The 20,566-nt window shown below is 36.4% G+C and overlaps 1 protein-coding gene across 11 annotated transcripts in view; it reads right to left on the bottom strand.

Moving 5' to 3' along the window:
• Window positions 1–20,566, bottom strand: part of PRR16 (proline rich 16) — a 198,630-nt gene that overhangs the window by 153,304 nt on the left and 24,760 nt on the right. The gene's annotated exons all lie outside the window — the stretch shown is intronic.

The following is a 20,566-nucleotide window of genomic DNA, read 5'->3' as shown; positions in this document are numbered from 1 at the left end:
AATAAAGGTGAAGGGCAGCACGGGTGACTCAGCGGTTTAGCGCCACCTTCAGCCCTGGGTGTGATCCTGGAGACCCAGGATTGGGTCCCACCTTCAGGTTCCCTGCACAGAGCCTGCTTCTCCCTCTGCCTGTGTCTCTGCCTCTCTCTTTCTCTCTGTGTCTCTCATGAATAAATAAATAAAATCTTAAAAAAAAATAAAAATAAATATCTTTTTAAAAAATAAAGGTGAATAAAGAGATTAAACACTATAATTGATTAATTCCATTTTCATTTTCTGTAGTAGCATGTACACTGGTAATTGTGTCATTTCAACTCACTGATTGTAATCAGATGCTCCTATGGGATTTTGCTATTAAGGCTTTCTGATCTTGAAAGTAACACCATTCCCTTAACTGGCAGATAGTCTAAAGAAAGAAAAGTATTAAAAATAAATAATGTGTGCCCCTAGGTCTTATATCTAAGTTAATACAAAATATACAAGAAAAGAAAATACTCTTCAGTATTTTTGTTTAAGATTTATTTAGTTAGTTAGTTGAGAGTGTGCAAGGGGGAAGGTCAGAAGGGAAAGTCCCAAGCCAATTGCAGTTAAGCATGGAGCCCGATGTAGGGACCCTGAGATCATGACCTGAGAAGAAACCAAGAGTTGGATGCCCATCTGACTGCATCACCAGGTGTCTCACTTCAGTATTTCTTAAAATTTTTTTTAATTTTTTTATTTACTTATGATAGTCACACAGAGAGAGAGGCAGAGACACAGGCAGAGGGAGAAGCAGGCTCCATGCACCGGGAGCCCGACGTGGGATTCGATCCGGGTCTCCAGGATCGCGCCCTGGGCCAAAGGCAGGCGCCAAACCGCTGCGCCACCCAGGGATCCCTCACTTCAGTATTTCTAATGCACTTTCAAGCAAAGAGATTTCTAAGAAAATTAATCATGGGACCTAGCCATATTCTATTCTTTTTGAGTGACTTCTCAAGCTAAACTCAATGTGACAGTAGAAAGCATTAAAAACTAAATCTAGACATGCCTTATACCAACATATGGAAAAGGTTCACTAGTAACTCACAATGAACAATTCCACTGCAGTTGATTTATACTTTGCATGATACATCACTGCTTTCATTTAATAGAACTTTAGGAAATCCACAGCAGGTACAAACAGCAGATGTTATAAACTCATAAATAATCCTGTTAATGCCTGCTTTATGTTGGCATTTGCCATCACTCAAAATGTATCTTCAAAAACCGGTGAAAAGTATACCTAATTATGTGTACTAATTTTTGACTAATAAAATGCCTCAAACTGCAGATAATCAGTACTTATCCTAATACTTTTTTGGGAACTATGGAAAAACAATTTGAGCAAAAATGTGAAGCAAATTGTTACAAAAGTACAATTATTATACAAGATACAGAGAAACACTTTTAAATCTATCCTTCTAAATGGGCTAAAACAAATCCTAAAACATAACAGTTTAGCAAGTTAATTAAGATTTCATTGTAACTGCAAATTAGTAGAAGTGCACAACCGCCATGTTATTAAGAGAGAAAATGAGAAATAAAAATCTATATGGCACATTTTATTCTAGAAATTCAAAACACCATTATAGCATTGTCTTCTAATTTATATCGACAGAAATGAAAATGTATGCTGAAAATCTCCTATTTCTGAAGTTTCCAGTTTTAAGGAATGAAACTTGTTTTTTACCTTGAATAGCTGAAATAACACCATTTAAAATGTTTCATGTATTTGCCTGTCTTTTTAAAACAGAGTATGCTACTGGTAATTTAACTTTATTTGGGAGAACCTGAATAATAGTGGAATAGAGATATTTTCTTCTACTAAAAATATGGTTAATTGTTGCATATTTGCTTGTTTTTTAATAGGCATTCTGGGTTTTTCCTAATTGTTGGTTTTTATGCTTTTGTTTTACATGAGTGCCAGTTCACAAGTCTCTAGCGGGAAAAGAAAACCTGCAAGCCATTCTAAGCTATAACTTGCTATGGGCTGAAAACCAGCTCATGTTAATATTTTGTGCCAACTAAGAACAAGCTGGAATTAAATGAAATAAACTTGCTTTAGTGCATGGTCTTTGCACAAATTAGTGAAGAGTCACTTAAGTCAATTACATGCATTTCTTTTCTCTCTTAATTTCTGGTCCGTGGCTAGGCTCCGACACTTGAGATCATCAGAAATTCCCTCTCACGATAAGCTAAATGGTGAGTTATTATTCCATTTAAGTATTATTGACAAGCACAATCAAAAGTGATGTGTTCATGAGTTTACTGTAGGGTAAAGATTTCATTAAATGTGAGTTTCTTCTTTTTATGACACATCCTGCCATTTATTCAATCTATTCAATCAAGAAGAATGTTTTCTAAAATTGCACCACAGAATACTAGTTCTGACAGATGGTCTCCAAAAAGCAGAATCCTCACTCCAATAAGTTTAGGAAATAATGCCAAATTTATTGAGTTTGACAAATTTTCCGTGAATGTAGGAATCTCTGTGTGTGTGTATATGTGTGTGTGTGTTTAAAATTTATCCAATGAAATGAGCATTCCATAAACTTCATTTTGAAAAACAAGAATCTGAAGACAGTCAAGTTGTGGCCAAGACAACAATGGGTTCATCAAATACCAACTGACTTTCTTCATCATGGGTTTGTTTACAAGAAGACTTCATTTCCCTTGCACTTAGGTTTTTACTACAGTTCCATATGCACAAGCACTCTGTGTCACTTGCAGACTAAATGCAATAAATTCTCCTTGAATTCTTTTTTGCCTGGAAACCATGCATTGAGGTAGCAGGATCACAAGAGCCTGGATCCCTTAGCAACTCTGAAGCAGCTACAACCCTCATCCCAACAGGCATACAAGAGTACAGTGTTTTGGACAAATAAACCTTTGTTGAGTTACACTGAGATTTCAGGGTTAATTTATTATTGCTGTATAATCTAACCTATCTTATCCAATATAAGAGTTGGATTCTGAAATAGAGCAAAGACACTTGATATAAGACTTAAATTACAGATGTTTAAATATTGAAAATTCCTTATTCATTCTATCGCTATATATATTGTCAACACAAAATGTAACAAATGTTACATTTTACTTTTAAAGGTATTCATTAAATATACTTTGCTAGGCTACTACATGATAGGCACTGCCCTAAATTAAGAAGGTAAAGTAATATAAAGTACACACACAGTCCTTACTCTCATTGAGCATACATCGGATTGTAAGGAAGAAAATGGCCAGCGGGGAATATGCTCATTAAGAAAAGGATGGCAATTTTCTTATTAGATAATCATATCTGTAATTTTCATTCTCCTGGTAAATTTTATTATAAAATATACTAAAATTACAGCTGTTATGGCAACCAAAAATGAACCATTATCACTTTTTGTTAGAATGACAGATATTAAATCAAATATGGATATTTCTTGGTTCTCTTTAGTAATGGAAGCCTCTTTGAGGAAAATCATTACACTATTTCAAAATTAATTTTGCAAAAGAAATATTCTAGGCAAATTGAAGTAAATTTTATTTAAATCCCAAAATCTAAACTTCTATCACTAGCTAAATTCTGTTCATTGAAGCAACACTTCTGCTAAGAAGCTTTTCTGAAATTTACAGAAACATCTCATTTTTAAATTGTATTCCTAGTCATGTTAATGCATCACTTCCCACCTGTATTATAAAACTCACATGCCTTCTATAACTTATAGGAACAATATTAATGTATTATCATTTTTATCTTTACTTTCAAAAAACAAAGAGTCTCCCAAAGACTTCCCACAGAATTTTATAATGCATACATGTGTACTAAATACTTCTCCTATACTAATAATGGAATCAGTATTTGTAATGATATATTTTAAGATGCTGGTAAAGTGTGTCTAATTTGAAAGTTAATGAATATCAAAGGGAAGTAAGTCAGCCAAAGTCCTGTCTGTCATGTACTTTATGGTCTGAAAGCACTTGAGGTCAATGCCAAGTTGAGGAGTACTAGACGGGGTAGCATAGAGGACTTCTGAAGACATGAATTCAATCAGTCCTCATACATTTACTGTTGATAATAGAGTAAAATAAGACAATTTTATACTATAAATGCAAATGAGATGAAAGTTAGTGACTTAAAAGTAGTCAATTAGTTTACATACCCTCATAATTTAAAACAGTCTCATAATTTTGTGTCAACTTAGTAAATAATAGCCTATCTTCATGTTCACTAAATATTATAACAACAGTGACTTAACTCTAAACAACATAAGCTTATTTATTATATTTCCCATTCAATGATATCCCTTGTTCTGTTTTTCTTTTCTCTCTGCAACTCTGTTCTGCTATCAGTGCTTTTTAAGTAAATCTTTTTTCCTTCATCAATTTTCCTGAGGAAAGAAGACAGGTGATTAGAGACTAATATGAATATCATATGGTTAGAAACATTTCAAATCTAAGAAAGGACTAAACATGACAATAAAGGAGTTTATTCTGTTAGGTAATAATAAATTATCAATATATAAGATAGGACTACTTTTTAGTAGAATGACAAAAAGAAAGGCAGTATGAGTAAGAATTTGGATAGTTTTTTTTATAACTATCCCTCCCCCCACACCCACCAAAAAATACCCTAGAAGTGTTGTTGGCCAATTCAGTATTCAATACAGAGAATATCAGAACCCAGGTAACCAAAGAGGCTGTTGAATTCATTATGACTCTTACTAACTCCAGGCTACAATGTATCCGGTTATGAATAAGGTTTAAGTACTGAATATAAATTTCATGGGATAGAGGGAAGGTAGAAAATAACATCTCTGAGTCATTAAAAGTAATTTATTTTTTCTATTTTTATGTCATACGATAGTGAGTAACTGAAACAGTGAATATCAAAGTGGTTTAAAGCCTGTACGGCATTAAACAAATATAAGTAACATAATTATATGATGTTTGGAAAAATTAACTTTGACCAATAGTCTCTGATTTTTTAAAATGGATAAACAGTAATAACTATTTAACTTTACAAATTACAAATATCTTATTTTATATGTATGCCAAGCAATTATTAATATTCTATATTAAATGACAAATATATATTACTTCTTTTTACTTGTTATTCCTAGGGATATCTTGGTCATTTCTTAAGGTAATTTGAAACCAATGCATTCAAATAATGTTTCAATGTATCAAAAAAGGATGCCAATTATTTAAATATTTTAACTTCTATGTTCAAACACACTTCTCTAGTTCATAAATTCTTTTCAATTTTGTATATATTTAGTATGTGAAAAAGTTTTTGTTCATATCCAAATTGCCCAACTAAAACCTAGATTTCAGTTTAAAATTGAAGAACTATTTGTAATATAGTATTGTCTTTAAAAGACAGAAGCAAAGGGGCATCTGAGTGGCTCAGTTGGTTAAGCATCCTACTCTTGATTTCAGCTCAGGTCATGATCTCAGGGTTGTGGGATCGAGATCTGTGGGAGGCTCCATTCTCAGCAGGAAGTCTGCTTGATATTCTTTCCCTCTGCCCCCCTGCTCACTCACTCTCTCTCGAATAAATAAATAGAATATTTTAAAAAATGAATAAATAAAGACAGAAGCCAAGAAGTCCAATATTCTTACTCACTGAGGTGGAAGATTAAAAATAGTACACAAAAAGACAGACATGACTAGATACATGTAGGAAAGCAGGAGAGGGAATATGTTTTTCATAAAATATGTCAGAAGTTCAGCAACCAGACAATATAATCTCCTAAGCAACATAACAACAACAACAACATTAGGTTAAGAAGGCCCTTTTTCTACATTAATGTCTGTTCTTTAGTATCTCAATAGGCTAATTTTAAGTACTCATATTTTTTAACACTAGAGGGAGTACATTAAAGAAAAAGCAGCCCAATGCTGATATTACCTAGTTCTTCAGGGTTTTACATAATATTGGGTCTTTGCAACAAATTGCCTGCTTATTTCTTACGGACATGGTGGAATGACTAAAATGTTTTTAAACGGCATCCAATATCCCTTTTTATATGCCATTTGCCACTTAATTTAAAATTTATAATGCCTACCGGCAAGAAAGGTACACAATAGTCAAGAAATAGCAAAACAAAGTGAATGCTATAAAAAGTAGACATACGTTCTTCTCATTTTAGTCTGCATATTCTATTAGAAGACAGTAGAATTAGATCTTAAGTACTTTGAAGAGTTTAAAATGACATTCCTGGGTTGAAGGAAATAACGTTCAAATCAGAGCCAGGCTTTTGTCTGAAGGTGAAGCCCTGAGGTTACACTGCATTTAGGGGCTACACAGACAAGCTGTCTCCAGAATTTCCATATGGGAGAGATAACATGGGAACCAATGGTTGGGGGGACCAGAAACATGAGGACTAAATGAATTAATATTTTTTAAACACTCTGCCTCCCACATAGTAAACATTTAATGTATCAGGTATTACAGAGAGATCCTTGATTTATTTCATTTTTTTTTTTTTTTTTTTTTTAATTTTTTTTTATTTATTTATGATGGTCACACACAGAGAGAGAGAGAGGCAGAGACACAGGCAGAGGGAGAAGCAGGCTCCATGCACCGGGAGCCTGACGTGGGATTTGATCCTGGGTCTCCAGGATCGAGCCCTGGGCCAAAGGCAGGCGCCAAACCGCTGCGCCACCCAGGGATCCCCCTTGATTTATTTCAAAGCATAAGAATATGGATTGAGTTTTTAATGAAATGCATTTAAGCATTAAGACAAGTAAATTATGAAATTGAAGGAGGGGAAACAAGTGCTCCCTTCAGCCAACCTAACTCTAAAAGCATATTAATAGGAAGATTATAAAAATTCTTGTAGAAAGTATTTAATAAGCATCTACTATATGCTCCTTCTCTGTAACTAGTAGAGATGCAGTAGAGAGTAAAGGTGATAGGCTGGTCCTTGAGAACTTTGATGGAACAAGAGCTGGAAGAGATCCAGTTATGCATTAATTTGTTTAGTGAGTACATCTCACATGACAATTATTGTTCTATGAACTTGAGATGCATAAGAGAATGCACACTCTCTAGAGGCTGACACTCTAAAAATGGGACACAAACAAATAATAAACACTAGAGATAAATTGTTTAGTATGACAGCAGCTGCTAAGTATTAAGAAAAAGGGAAAAGGCTTAACAGGGAAAGAAGAGAATGCCAGACTCTATAAACACAGATGGTGTTGCCAGAAGAGGCTGTGGTAGGGCGACAATGGAGCAAATCATGAATGAGGTGAAAGAGTCAGCACAAAAGCAGAGTGGGCCATGAAAATGTGCATGGCACATTCGTTCCTGGGACAGCAAGATTATTGTGGGTGAAACAAGGAGAACCAGAAAGAAAGGAGGGGAAGGCGGTAACAGGCAATGAAAAAAATATCATGAGCCTGAGAACCATTATAAAAGCACTGTGACTTTGAGTGCAAAGGGAGGTGGCTAAGGGGATTTGAAAAGAGTAATGAGATATAGCTTGATCCTGACTGCTAAGCTGGAAGAGGGCTGAAGGAGGCAAGAGAGAAAAACAGGAGTCTACTGTAGCAATCCATAGGAGAGAGGATGTTGGCTTGGTGAGGGTGACAGGAGGCAAGAAGAACTGGTCAGATTCTGGAAACATTCTAAAGACAGAACCAACTAGACTTTGCAATGAACTGTCGACAACGCATAGGAGAATGAGAAGCTAATGAGGACTCCAAGGTCTGGAAGGCTAGAAATGCCATCTACTGACATGGGAAAGATCGCAAAGTAGGTTTTGAGGGAGGAAGGAGATCAGGGTTCAGTTCTGGAAATGAAAAACAATGTGTTTCAGACATCCAAATACAGATGTGTCTTCTGTGGGGAAGACCTCAGAAGAAATGTCTGGGCTGAAGATACAAATTTGGAAGGCATATAGACCTCTCCATGGAATTTAACCCAAAGACTGAATACAAACACCAAACAGAAGAGTGGAAATATTTTTTTTTCAAAAGAGCATCAAAATTTGAGTTCAGACATCTCAGAGGAGGAATAAGTAAAGGTAACAGAGAAAGAAAAATCATGTGATAAAAGGATAGTATTCATCAAGCCAAGTGAAGAAAGATTATTAGAGACTCTCAAATGCTGCCAGTAGATTAAACAAAATGAGGTCTCAAAATCAACTATGATTAAGTAAGGAGTCACTGACAACTGTGACAGAGGCAGGCATGGTCCAGCGGTTAGAGCATACATCTGATTAGAGTGGATTTAGAAAAGAAGAGGAAATAGGTGACAGTAGTGAAGATGACAACTTTCAAGGTTTTTGTAAAAGGGAGCTAGGAAGGAGGATGGTAATATTCAAGGGAAGCCGGGTCAAGAGAGGATTTCACTATTATTTTTATTTTCATTTGTACACTGATGGGCATCATCTGGGCCAGAGTGAGAAAGGGAAGGCATAGAAGAGATAGGGAGAGTGGTGGGGATTTTCTTGAGTAGACAGTAAAGGAGAGGCTCTCCTTCATAAGTAGAATGACTAGCTTTCAGCCCTGAATGCCTTTAATAAGTATTATCGGGAAATGGACCCTCAAGTTCAAATTCCTCATTGGATAACAAGAGTGAGACCTTAAAAATGCTTTACTGATGATGACCTTGGTAGTACTTAAAAGAGAAAGGGTACTGGATGTTTTTAAGAAAACAAAAATAAGGAACAGTTGTTAAGCAATGTAAGCAAATGCAAGTTGGTGACAGTGACAGTGACAGTGATGAGAAACAGGACTACAGAATGTAAGTCAGATAAAAAATCGAGATGATGTCAAGATTGGCAGGGATGGTCTCCAGGCTGCTCACTGAAGGGAAGACAGAGATAAAGCCAAACGAAAAATAGGACTCTTCACGTTAAACTCAGAGGCTGGGTTTGTTCATTTGACATTTTAAGTATCAGGAGGATAGTATAGGATCTTTTAAGCAGGGGAGTGGCCCGAAGAAAGCAGTGCATTAAGAAGATTAATCTGGCTGTGTTTAGAGAATGAATCTGCAGAGAACAAAGGAGAGATTAGCTGTAGGGCTATTAAAACATCATCCATGAAGTTTACAGCAAAGGGATTAGAGAGGTGGCAGTGGGAAGGAAGAAGGCAGCCAATCCGAAATCCTCTGTTTTGCAATGCTATGCAAGACTTATCAGTGACGTTATGCTCTGGTGGCATCCTGCACTTTTCTTTCGGAGTCCTTAACGCTCTTTCATAAATATGATTTCTGTCCCTATCTGAACGCGGACTCCACACTACCACAGAAATTCCGGATGGGAGGGGCCGTGCCCGTGGTGCTCACTATTTTATTTCCATTGCTTCACTTGGGGCAGCCGTTTAAAGAAAATCTCTGAATAATGGAATACAATGTTGGGGCATATCAAAGAAGCCGATAAGAAAGCAAAAGGAAAAAGAGGAGGACAAAAAATGTGGAAGACAGGAAGAGGGGGAAAAAGAAGGAAAGAACCAGAAAGGGGAAAGTGATGGATAAAGTAAAGAAAGGAGAGGAGGGAGAGGAAAAAGAGGCCAGCAAAGTGAAAAAGCCAGAAAACAGAAGAGCAACTTGGTTGCTGCAGGGAATGGGAAGCTGGTTATAGACGATGGTTTAAAGGGAGAACTAGGGATCCCTGGGTGGCGCAGCGGTTTGGCGCCTGCCTTTGGCCCAGGGCGCGATCCTGGAGACCCGGGATCGAATCCCACGTCGGGCTCCCGGTGCATGGAGCCTGCTTCTCCCTCTGCCTATGTCTCTGCCTCTCTCTCTCTCTCTCTCTCTCTGTGACTATCATAAATAAATAAAAAATTAAAGGGAGAAATACCCCAAGTCCAACTCCACCACTTGTTCTCCACATTAGTGACCCTGTCTTAGCTTAGCTTCCCCAGAGAGAGATCAACCTCATAATCACCTTGTAATAACCTCACAGGCCAGCTAATGGGGGGGGGGGGGGGGGGCGATTCCATGAATTAGCTCAGAACAGCTCCTGATACACAAACAGATTATCAGTCATGTTCATCATCACCATTACCACCACCACCACCACCACCATCATCACCATCGCTGTATTTCTTCTATTGCTCATGCCAGACCCCAGAGCATGAGACACCATTGGAACCTCTTCTATCTCTACAGGCTTGTTAGATGCAGAAGGAGTATAAAACAAATTGGCAGGTGAGATGCAGAGCCCTTCCTTCCAGGCAAGGTGGCCACTGACTTCCCTCAGGAACCATGATCAGTAAAAACATGAGCACTTAGCTGCTGCCACTACCCCTGCTGAGTCTCCTTTCTTTTCCCCAAATTGTGAAACAGACATGCCCTTAAATTCCTTGAAATGGGTCAGTTTCACTTTTCATTGTGAAAAATGGAAAAAAGGAAATTGGAAAAGTGCTGAATGAATGGAAATGAGGAGGTGACTTTTAAAGGTAGGTTCAGTGAAGGAAAACAGAATCAGGTAAATATAGGGGGATAAAAACCCCACAAATAATGGTTTATTTAAAGAGAGAGAATATGAGATACAGAAGAAACACAAAATCCCAACGCTTGATGGATAAACACCAAATAAAAGCATAAATAAAGAAATGGTGGGTGAAGAAAGCAATATTAAGTAACATGGGATAAGAGGGAAGACCTAGACCAATGGTTCTCAACCACAATGAGTCTCCTCTCCCGCAGGGGACATCCAGCAACATCTAGAAACATTTTCAGTTCTTGCACTGACATTTTTGGTGTCTATTGGCATCTAGTTAGAAGAGGCCAGGGCTGCTGCTGAATATCCTACAATACATAGGACAGTCTTCAACAACAGAAGTTTCTGCCCAAAATGTCAATAAAGCATGTTTGAGAACGTGCCAACCAGGGATTTAAGTCAAAGAGGAAAAGATGGAGGGCACCTGGGTGGCTCGTGGTTGAGTCCCTTATCAGGCTCCCCGCAGGGAGCTTGCTTCTCCCTCTGGCTACATCTCTGCCTCTCTCACTCTCTCTCTCTCTCTCTCTCTCTGTCTCTCTCATGAATAAATAAATAAAATCTTCTTAAAAAAAAAAAAGAGGAAAATATGGAAATCAATAGGATCTAGTCACTCCTCTGCTCAAAACTGCAAAGTCCCCATCTCACTCTAGGAGTTCTATAATCCTTAGATATGTTGCCTTGTGTCCTCCTGACCCCTGCTCATACACTCCTGCCACACTAGCCTCCTGGCTCTTCTGCAAATACGCAGGACACTGCTATTCTCTCTACCTCAAAAAATGTTCTCCTAGATATCCATACAGGATACCTCTTCACCTTCAAGCTTTTCCTTTGACAGTGCTGTCTCTTTCTCAGCCAGGCTTATTCTGCAAAAATTGCACCTCCTCCCCATGACTTATAATCTCATATTGTGTTCTAGGACTTGTCACTTTCTAGGATTTGACATGATTTGAAAATTATGTTTGTCTGTTTTCCTCATGCTCTCCCCACCCACTATGTAAACTCCAAGGAGGAATTTTGGTGGCCAGTACATGCCCAGCAAATAGAAAAGTGCCTGGCATACAGTAGGTTCCAATTTTTCTGTTACTAAAAAAAATAATAATAATAATTCCAAATATCTGTCAAAAGTATCCAGCTATCAAAACAAGGAATAACCAAATTTACACTTATTCTACATACAACAGAATAGATATAAACTTTTATCACAGATATTTGAGCTTTAAGATCACAAGTTATTTTCAATCAAGTATAGTTTTATCATCAAAAGTAAAAAATAGTTACCTAGATACCTTTTTTAGCAATTGTCACAGTTTTTAGCTGGTTTACTGAAATTGAATTAAAAATGTTTAAATCATATATTAACAAGAGCCTGATTAACACAATGTATGTAAAACATTAATGATTTATTCTAGCAAATTTTAAAGAGAACAATAACTGGTTGCTGATGGTTTTCAACTGCTTACATATTTCTTTGGCAACAGAGAACACTGGGAGAGACGTCTCACAAAAGTAACTTCTGTTATTTCCAATATGTGTTTTTATAATATATTAACATCATATCTGAGAATAATGTTCTAACATGGAATGACAAACCAAGAAATGTAGGAGTTTAAAAGGCCTGCCTTCACATCCCTATGATGTATATTATTAGAGGAGTTAGCACATGTTTTACTAAGCAGTTTCCTAAGTAGAGAGAAATCAATTAAAGTGGAAAGCAACAAGAATTTCTGATATTTCCATTCTTGGGGTAGCATTATGGCCCTTTACACATTCCACAGTGCCTTAGAGAGCCTTCTTTCACCCCAGTAGAGGGGGGGCCTTAAGACAGATGACTTTCTTCAGGGCCAGGCCCTTGAGCTTATTCATGATTGTATCCTTTATGGTCTTCAGCACAGACCAAGATTTTAATAAACCTTTCTTATTTCGTGAATTAATGTCATAGAGGAAAATGTTAAACAAGGAAAAACACTGTTCTGGGAGTAGTTTTAAGAAAAACAAATGCTTTATTTACAATAAACTCTGAAAACATTTTGTCCTATGTATGATGTACTATAGCACTTATCTTTTTTTTTTTTAAAGGGGAATTAACCTTTAGACATATGGCCATCCCACAGTTTGGGAAGAGTAGTGAAATGTGTGTGTGTGTGTGTGTGTGTGTGTGTATCAGAAGGAAACTGCTGATAAGCTACCCACTGCCCCCCTCCCCCCAGCATAAAAACCATCAAATTACAGCCATCGGTATTTCTTTTATTCCTTTCTGAGTTTTTTTTTTCCGGCGGGGGGGGGGGGGAGGGGGGGAGGGAGAGAGGGAATCTTAAGCAGGCTCCATAGCCATGTAGAGCCGAATATGGGGCTCAATTTCACGACCCTGAGATCATGACCTGAGCCTAAACCAAGAGTCGGATGCTTAACTGACTGAGCTACTCTCTACTCTTGCCCCTCTCTTTCTCCTTTTTATATAGGCAGGACATATGATCTTGAAAATTATGGAGCTAGGTTTCAATTATCTACCTGATAATCAAAAACAAAACACACAAGCAATCATTTGTTTTGTCTCTTTACCTGAGTTATTCTCACCTACTCAAGATTCTCTCAGTATCTGCAAAATCTTACTTTCATATGAGCTTTTGTCCCAGGAGGAATATTCATGATTTTGTCAAACTTTCAAAGGGCTCTGTGATATAGAGGAAAAAATTAAGAACTATTGCTGCTAGAGGTAATTGATATATATATATATATATATATACACACACACACACACATATATATATATATATACACACACATATATACAAATTATATATCAAGTTATATATATGCACATAAGTATACACACACATATATAAATTTAACTTGGTATTTTTCTGCAGCAGTTGGAAATCTTAGGATAAAATCTGATACTAGGCAAGAGGCAAAGAAATGCCAACGTATCTGTTAGCTTTCATGTAGTACTAGAGAAGAAAATCTGTTGGAAATCATCAAATTTGCTTTCTCCAAGCAACTATGGCATACATTATCTGTTGCTGAGAATCTATTTATAGTGTGCCAAACACCATAATAACTGATTCACTGGGTGCAGGTATATAATATGACTCATTTCAATTATTCTACAAGTAAACATTTATCCCAAACACCAACTTGAAGTAGCATCTGCAAAGCAGGAAGGAAGAGAAAGACTGTAGGTATAAGTTCTGTCTTAATAATGGTAATGATTTTACCTAAAGTGGGGTCTAAAAGCTAAATTCCCTGGGAAACTGCATGTCCTTCCATTCTCAAAAAAACAAAAATAGGGCACAGAGCAAATAAGGCAATATCCGTCCTGCATTAACAGGCCAACTTGTGAACCTACTTTGCCTGGACATTACGTAGATATGTCTATTTCCTCCTTTTAATTAATGTTACCTTCTGGGTCTTATTTAGAGCCCAAGAAGTGCTTACTTTGGGTTCTCCTCAGTTCTTATGAGAAATTGTAGCCTAAAGCAGTTCTTCCTTAAGTTCAACAATCTTTTTTCTTCATCAGTCGTAGCAGAAAGCTATGAAACCCCAAACACCTCAAAAAAACTTAGGGATGCTACCCCCCTTCCAAGCCAATTTGGTAACATCGAAAGAAAATAAGTTCCCCAAATTCTTTTAAGTTCATTTTAAATAGCTGTACACAAACTACATATCAGCAAGCACCCATATTAGTTGCTCCTTTATTTGCTGTCACAACATAAAAAAGCTAAATAATATCCTTATTAACATTTTTTAATACTAAGTAGGCCAAAAATAATCTTGTACACCTATTTATTTGGACAAAGCAAATTCAAGGGCTGACTGACTATTAATTCTACTTTGGAACTGATGCCCATAATTGAGTGTAATCCAAGAAAACAATGCACATTACCACAAAGTAATAAGCCATACCACAAAATAATAAACCACAAAACAAAATAAAAAAGATTTATTACCTTTATATAAAATTTTTAAAAAACAGTATCTGATAGATGAATGAATAAAGAAGATGTGGCTTATATATACACAATGGAACATTGTATTCAGCCATAAAAAGAAGGAAATTAAAAAAAAAAAAAGGAAATCTTGCCATTTGCAATGACATGGATAAAGCTAGAGAATATTATGCTAAGTGAAATAAGTCAGAGAAAGTCAAATACCATATGATTTCACTCACATGTGGAATTTAAGAAACAAAACAAACAAAGTTAATAAATAAGAGAGACAAACTGAAGAATAGACTCTTTAGATACAGAGAACTGGTGGTTATCAGAGGAGAGAAGGGTGGGGAGGTGGATGAAATAGATCAAGGGGATTGAGAGTACACTTATCTTGATGAGCACTGAGAAACATACAGAATTGTTGGATCATTATATTGTACATTTGACACTAATATAACACTGTATGTTAATCATACTTAAAGAAAATAAAAGGAAACAGCATCTATATATACTGCTGCTGGGAGTAAAAATTCCTAAAAACTCCCTAGAAGACTGAATATGAACTGAAAACTTTGTTTTTAAAGCCTTTATTTATTTATTCATGAGAGACACACAGAGAGAGGCAGAAACCTAGGCAGAGGGAGAAGCAGGCTTCCTGCGGGGAGACTGACAGGGGGCGCAATCCCCGGACCCGGGATCACATCCTGAGCCCCTGAGCCAAAGGCAGACGGACGCTCAACCACTGAGCCACCCAGGCGTCCCTGAATTGAAAACTCTAAAACTTATACACCCTTGACTTCTAAGAAAATGTAAACAACAACAAAAAAGTTAAGAAAAGTCACAGAACTTAGTGATTAAATGCCTAGGTTCTAGCACGAAAATGCCTGGTATCAAAGACCCACTTCAGGGATGCCTGGGTGGCTCAGTGGTTGAACGCCTGCCTTAGGCTCAGGATGTGATCTCAAGGTCCTGGGATTAAATCCTGCATCCGGCTCTCTGCAGGGGAGATCTATATAATCACTATGATCTAATACTCTTCAAGAAAGAATATTCCTGCATATAATTTCATAATTTTATATGACTTTACCTACGTTAAAAATATGCATACAAAAAGGCTGAAAGGAATATAGCAAAATGTTTAACATATCTACTTCTGTTTGACATTCCAGATAATTTGAAGTTTCTTCTGTATAATTTTTAGATTTTTCCAAACTTTCCATAATATTCATATATTCCGTTACTTCTGAAATCAGAAAAAAAATAAAATTAGTTATTTAAAAAACTAGTACCTGAGCAGTTGGTTTTGGAAGAGTGATGAATAAGCAGAGCATGGAGGATTTTTAGGGCAATGAAAACACCACGTATGATACCATGATGATGGAAACTTGTCATTATGCCTTTTTTCAAATCTGTAGAATGTGCAACACCAAGAGTGAGCCATATTATAAGCTATGGACTTTGGGTGATTATGATGTGTCAAGGTAGATTCATCACTTGTAATAAATGCCGGGATAAGTTGATAATGGGGGGACACAATGCCTGTGTGGAGATGGCGGGGCGGGGGAGGCGGTATTTGGGAAATCTCTGTGCCTTCACCTCAATTTTGCTGTTAACCTAAATCTGCTCTAAAAAATAAAGTCTTAAAAAAATAAAAAAATAAAATCTTAATAAGGGAAATAAATGTCTAAACTATTTTTTAAAAAGAAAAAAATACTATTTGTTGTTTTCTTATCTTTTATATTTAGCTTGATGACAGTTATGGACATCTCAGTCAGAACTGAATCAACAACCTATTGGAATTTTACCCCTCTAATTCTCAAAAATTTCCCATGAATTTTTTCAGAAACTAGATCCATGGAAGGATCTGTAGTTTAATTTGTAGGGAAAATTTGTTTTACTCAAACTTGCATTTCTCTTTTGCTACATTCTGATTTGAATATCTAAGATCCCTTGTGTAGTAAGCGTGGAAAAAAACAGAATCCAGGTAACAGTGAAACCTATTGCATTGGTTTTATTATCTATTTACTTCACTATTGGGGGAGGCACATTATCTATTTATTACTTTAAGGCTGCGTGAGTTTCCTATCGACTAATTCCCTGAGTCTTGAATGGTTTTAATGCATTGAAAACAGAGAGAATGAAAGATGGTTATTGGTTATCTTTATTTTCTCAGAACCATTCTACTCCTTCAGTAATGTGCTAAGCCATCATGTTCAAGACAGGAAAAATTAAAAAAACATTTTAGCATTTGGTAAATATCCTCGAGAGTTTGAGGAGGTAGACTCTTGAACAGAGTAGTCAAAGTACAGCTATTGCTACAATTGAATGAACTGTGAAATTTTATTCATTCACAACTTTAGAAGTGGAAAATGCTCTAGAGATTATTCTCTATAATTTCTTCTAGTAATGAATTTTATGTGCATGGACTTATTCACCAAAAAATACTTGGTAGGATTTCCTAGAGCAATAAACTACAGAACCTGACATGCGTAAGCCATTGAAAGAGAGGAAAACATTTAAAAACAAAAATATTTTGCAGGTAATTTTGAATTCTGTCACTTCTGTTTTCATCAGTCCCCTAATGTATTGTTTCTAGTAGATTTTCCAACTTTTTAATATTAAACTTGAGCTTAATTTATTTCCGTTTATGACCTCAAGAAAAATCATGAGTGCTTTCCAATCAACAGCCACAGTGTTGACACAACTTTGCACCACTGAGTGAGTCCAGAGTACAGAAAGAATAACTCACCTTATCTGGGTCGTCTATGAGAGACATATCTACTCAAAAAGCTTAGCAATAAATAAATCATATATATATATAATTCTATATAGATAGATACACACATATATATACAGAACATATGTAACTTATCAAATATTTTAAATTTAATAAATTACATGTATTAAACAAATAAAGAATATATGCATATAGTCTACCCATCAGCAGTCTTATTACTTCAAATTGTAAAATAAAACACTACAAAAAAGTTCAGTTATTATCAGTCTAAACTAAAAGAGAATATAGGTAAAGCAGCAACAAATTTTGTTTCCAAATCAAAGGCTCTTTACTACATATTCCAATCTCTGTCTAATCAACAAGATTTGTGATACCATATTAACACCAACATCTGATGCAGAACAGTTTACCAGTGAAATCTTTATAAAAGATCAGGCAAATTGGTACCCAAAGATGTCAGATTACTTGATAACTATTTTTAAAGAGTAATAACTATTTTTTCTATATTTCTTTAAAAAAAAAAAAAGGATACACTCACACCTAATAAGCAAGTAATGGTTAATTTTATCCCTAAAATTCTAGGGTTTCACTACTACTTTTTTTAATGTGCAGAAAAAAGTATCATGGGTTAATATTATATCCTAATGGTATTTCCTGTTGATGACATCTCTTCTCTACTTCTTCAAATTGTATCCACATATCGAAGATCTAAAATTTTCCTTTTTGACTGTTCATCTACCTAAAGGACTTGTCCTCATGAAAAACTCCCAATACGCAGTTGTAGGACTTGGATATGTGACTTCTATATGGCATCAATTCATTTGTGTTAAATTTTTTTTTATTTTTATTTTTTATTTATGATAGTCACACATACACAGAGAGAGAGGCAGAGACACCGGCAGAGGGAGAAGCAGGCTCCATGCACCGGGAGCCCGACGTGGGATTCGATCCCGGGTCTCCAGGATCGCTCCCTTGGCCAAAGGCAGGCACCAAACCGCTGCGCCACCCAGGGATCCCCCATTTGTGTTAATTATGACAATGTGAATAAATTGTTAAGTTCCTTAAAACTCTTTTTTTTTTTTTTTAAGATTTTATTTATTTATTCATGAGAGAAGGCAGAGACACAGGCAGAGACACAAGCAGAGGGAGAGAGGCAGGATCCATGCAGGGAGCCAGATGTGGGATCAATCCCGGGTCTCCAGGAATCATGCCCTGGGCCGAAGGCAGACGCCCAACCGCTGAGCCACCCAGGTTCCCCTTAAAATTCTTAACTTACTATCGTTTTAAGCTTCTAATTTCTTCACCAAAGTCTTGCTATCCTACTAAGTACATAGCAAATATCACTGTATAAATCTGCATACACTAATTCTTATTTTCAATTCTGCTTCTTATTCTCAAGCCTATTAGATAAGAGAGTAGCCACTAAAAGCAGTAATGCCTTTTTATACCATTGATGTTCAAAGACAGGAAAAATGCATTTGCAACTAATGTTCTGAGCTCAGTGAGACCAGAAACTACAACTTATTTATCTTGGTAGATGTATAAAGATTACATAGCACTTGGCACATAGTAGGCACTAAATAAATATGTTGTTATCCTTAAGGATTTTCCATTATACTGTAGAAGATCAAAAGATTATTATTATTTCTGAGAAGTCACGTCATTTGAGATTTTACTGAATGCTGAGGGCAGAATAAAACTGCCCTAAGACTTTGAGAAATGCTGTTCCTCTTCTTCCAATATATAATCCAATTATAAATGATGAAGCAATGGATAAATAAATAAATAATCATAAACTCATTATAATGTGGAGTTTTGTTCTAATTAGTTAAGTGTTTCAAGCAGTTATACTATGTTTGAATCTACTCCAACACCTGGATTTTCAGATGACTCAAGTCCAGAAAACTCCTAAAAAGAAAAGCAATTTCAAAATAACCTCAAAGGTCCAATACTGTTGGTACGGAGTTTATGCAAAAATAAAAAATAGAATATTCAAAAAAGGATATTGCATTTTAGAATAAAAAAGCAAAAAAAGAAAAACAAATACCATATGGTGACTGGTATAGTGATCTAGTCATAATCACTTTTTTTTTTATTTCTAATTTTTGTTCCAAGTTAGTAAGAACTCCCTAATTTATATCAAGATATAGTATGGTCGAAGGGCACAGCATTGCCAATAAAAGAATTAGAATTCTAAATATAACAGTTCATGTTTAATACACACCAATGATAAGCTGCCAGAATATTGAATATAACTGATGCGCAGTGAAATTCACAAGTCATAGATATAGAGACCAAGATTTGCAATTTTACAAAGTTTTAAGTTACTCCATTCAAAACTACATCAGAGACATGTTCAATCACATGTGCAGTACTATCTTACAATGATGAATGCTGGACAACTGCAAGATGTCATAGGTTAAACACACCCCATAAATATTTGTTCTCAAAATAACTATCATTCACATTATATAAATGGCCAATGTTCTGAGATTCAGCCTTAGTAGAACACCACCATGTGTAAACTTTGGATGATAGCCTCACAAAAGTAATTAACAACCACCTCACACCATTTATCATTCATAAATTTCACTCTCTGGGTAAGATTGTTACATAAACAGGCCCTGGCAGCCAATCAAAGATTCCAAAGCATTAAGTCAAAATTTTATCTCTGGATCTGCCTACAAGATAGATCCTTTCATTTACTTGGTTGTACATTATTTATGCTTCCCCATACTTTTTGTAAACGACCTCTTTTTGTTTTTTCCCTTACAAATGCTCATATAAAAGAAGACAGAAAGAATGAAAGAGACTCACAGATTTCCTGACTGACCTCTTTGCGATTCTAATCAAGAACCATACCGGGAGGTTAAAGGTTTCACTGTAGATCTACCTGGTCTCCAAATGTCTACAGGATAATGAGCCAAAGCAGAACCAGGACTCTCTGCAGTTCCTCCTTATCTATTCTGTCTAAAATAGAGAGTGGAGTGACACATCATAAGGTACGGAAGCATGTGCCCATAGAGGCAGACGTTTGACTGCCTTTCTGTCCATTTCAGCCTCCTCCCTAAGGCAGTAAACACGTTACTTTGCGATGGGAGTTTCCCACACCCCCAGTGTAGAAACCTTCACTACTATAAAGCACAATTCTGCCAAAAGGAACGTGCCCACATTTGTTCATTTTTCGAAACGCCATAACGTTTCAGATGGAAACACAGCCTGCCAAAGGTGTCAAATAAAAGAATAACACAGAAGAAACGAACTGCATCTTTAGACTTGGATTTCAACGCGTAACCTGCCCCCCGTCAACCAGGCAGTTGTGCAGCAACGACCCCTCGGAAGCCCCGCCAGCGCCGACAACTTGGCTCCTCGCACTCAGCAGCTCCAACAATCTCCACTCTCAGGACCCCAGTGGTAATTACGTTCTGTCTCTG

This window comes from Canis lupus, chromosome 11 (genome assembly GCF_011100685.1).
Source record: "Canis lupus familiaris isolate Mischka breed German Shepherd chromosome 11, alternate assembly UU_Cfam_GSD_1.0, whole genome shotgun sequence".
Lineage (NCBI taxonomy): Eukaryota > Metazoa > Chordata > Mammalia > Carnivora > Canidae > Canis > Canis lupus.
This window is presented reverse-complemented; position numbering and strand designations above follow the sequence as displayed.